Source organism: Tachysurus fulvidraco, chromosome 2 (assembly GCF_022655615.1).
Source record: "Tachysurus fulvidraco isolate hzauxx_2018 chromosome 2, HZAU_PFXX_2.0, whole genome shotgun sequence".
NCBI classification, from domain to species: Eukaryota; Metazoa; Chordata; class Actinopteri; order Siluriformes; family Bagridae; genus Tachysurus; species Tachysurus fulvidraco.
Window position 1 is genome coordinate 41,953,038 of NC_062519.1, and position 2,500 is coordinate 41,955,537.

Consider the following 2,500-nt stretch of genomic DNA (forward strand, 5'->3'; position numbering starts at 1 on the left):
CGCGAACATTTCCCCCCTTTATCCTTTCATACTGCCGTGTTTTCACACATCCACATCCACAATGTCTCCAATATCCTTTTTTTTCCTCTTAATTTCTGCACATCTTTACTTTTCCCCCCACACACAGCGGTTTTAGTGGCGTTTTCTCTCCGCCCTGCTTTGCATTTCAGTTCCTTTCTGTACTTTTTCTCCCGCGTCACTTTGTTTCTTTTATGACTATCACCATCATCATCATCATCATCATTATTATTAATATTATTGTTATTAATATTATTATTAATATTATTATTATTTCTTTGCTTTTTTTTTCTGAGACGATTCCTTTGCTCGCTTGCTTGTAGATCGATCATGTGTGTGTGTGTGTGTGTGTGTGTGTGTGCGTGTGTGAGAATGTTTAGTGTAAAGAGAGAGAGTGTGTGTGTGAGTGTGTGTCAGGGAGAAAGACGGAAGGGAGCCCCGGGTCTCCGTCATGACACAGGCGGCTCAGAGAGAGCTCGAATGCGGGGAGAGCGCGGAACTGAAGCGCGGCGGCTGGAGCACAAGCACAAGCAGCACATGCACAGGGTTTTAGACCAAGGACTTCGAGACGACATAAAAACACAGATTACAGTCTGTTTAAGGCTTAATAAAAGGAGTATAAACGCAATTTAAATCAATTCGATTTAGTCAAACGTTACCACGGTCATCTGTGATATCTCACACGCACATTGTCGGGTGGAGAAACTTTGCGACGCAGAACCTAGTCTTAGGTCTTTAGTCTACATGATAAAGTTGTCAAAAGGTGTGATTTTAAAAACAAAGTGAAAAGTGCGGCGTTAATGGAGAAAAAGAAATTTATGATCTAAAGGAGAAGCCAGGATAAAACAGGGAGGGGAAAATAATCGGAAACACTACGACGACACCGACGCCGACACCCATACCGACCCCACGACGAGATTCCGGAAAACAAGACTGTAAAACAGAACTATAAGCGTCGCATAGAGATAGAGAGAAAAGCAAAAACAAGAAAAGTAAGAAAGGAAGATAGCAGAGGCATGAGTTTTGGAGACTGAGAGATGGAGAGAGATGTGTGGGGTTTTTTTGCCAGTCGAGTCTGAGGTTGGGGAGGCTGGAGAGAGGGGGAGGCTCAGGGACTAGGGGTCACAGGCAAGAAAAGGAAAGGAGCAAAGGGGTCATTGAGTCATGGTAAGATAGAGGAAGGAGAAAAGATGAAGGTAAAAGCCGTAGCGTGTTGGGGGAAAGGAAGAAGAACCAGGTTTTTGGTTTGGGGTCAGAAACAGAGATCAACATGGAGATTAGAAGGCATCTGATGTTTGGTCAACGTTTAATCCAACGATGCAGGGGGAAAAAACGACAAGAAAACAACAGAGAACCAAAATTCATTGTGTTTTGAAGTTAGAAAGTGATTTTTTTTTTTAGGCTAGAGGAAAGGCATGCGTTTGTGAGTGGGGGAGAGAAAAATGCTGGAGCGAGAAAGAGAGAGGATAGAGAAGGTCAAATAGCCACGGGGTATATATCGGAGGAATCAGGGAAGGGGTCAGGAAAACACGGATCCGGAGACCTTTCGTCCTGAATAGTGGAACTATAGAAGCCCGTCTCATGAGAAGAGGCTATTCCTCCCATCTGGGCTAGTATCATAGAAAAGTCTGTTTTTTCTTTTTTCTTTTGTGTTACAGTTGATGATACCGATTTTAAAGATAAACACGGTGTCACACATCCCCAACCAAACACGGAAGAATGTCCAGGTTTGATTTATTTGTTGTTGGTTTTTTTTTTCATAGTGGGTCATCGTTTGACATTACCCCCCTCTGTTTCTGTAGAGATGAGAATGAGAATGAGAGAGGGAGCAAAGGAGGGAGGGAAGGAGGGAGGGAGGGAGGGAAGAGAAGGATAGGTAAGTCAGGATTTTTGTGGCTCCCAGCTCCACAGTGGTGGGGTGGCAATAATTACACGCGTCACACCGAAAAGGATCTATAGCATATTACAGGTGCCATGCGCTCTCTCTCTCTCTCTCTCTCTCTCTCTCTCTCTCTCTCTCTCTCTCTCTCTCTCTCTCTCTCTCTCTCATTCTTTTGGATCTCTCTCCCGATCTCTTTTCCCCCATCTCCTTCTCTTGTTCTCTCTTCATCCTCTTCCTTATACACAAAACGCACCATTCCCACGTTTCTCACTCTTTCGCCGAGAACCCACACGGACACCGTATCCGTCTCACCGTCACAGACAGAAAGGGTGATGCCGAGAGTAAAAAAAACAAACAAAAACCATAAGGCTGCAGATCGCATGCGATATTTGCTCGTCGTCATTTCACTTTGACACATCGACTCGTATAATAACAATTTAAAAACGCTGACTTGTGCGAGTGAACAGAATCGCAGTATCACCCATTATTAATTCTCCAGCAGAAGCTTACAGATCGAGGAGAGAAAAGAAAAAGAAAATGGTGCCTGAGAAGTGGTGGCTTTCTTCAGGTTATCTCTGTTTGTCTCTTTATTTTGTCAAA

General features: G+C 43.8%; 1 protein-coding gene and 1 long non-coding RNA gene across 4 annotated transcripts in view; one reads left to right on the top strand and one right to left on the bottom strand.

Moving 5' to 3' along the window:
* The window catches only part of LOC113663283, a 2,846-nt gene extending 1,214 nt beyond the window's left edge, over positions 1-1,632 (bottom strand). Inside the window, exon 1 of the long non-coding RNA XR_003445461.2 lies at positions 1-1,632. This exon is cut by the window's left edge and continues 323 nt beyond it. This is a non-coding gene — a long non-coding RNA (uncharacterized LOC113663283).
* The window catches only part of zfhx3b (zinc finger homeobox 3b), a 165,387-nt gene that overhangs the window by 1,232 nt on the left and 161,655 nt on the right, over positions 1-2,500 (top strand). The window lies entirely within an intron of this gene.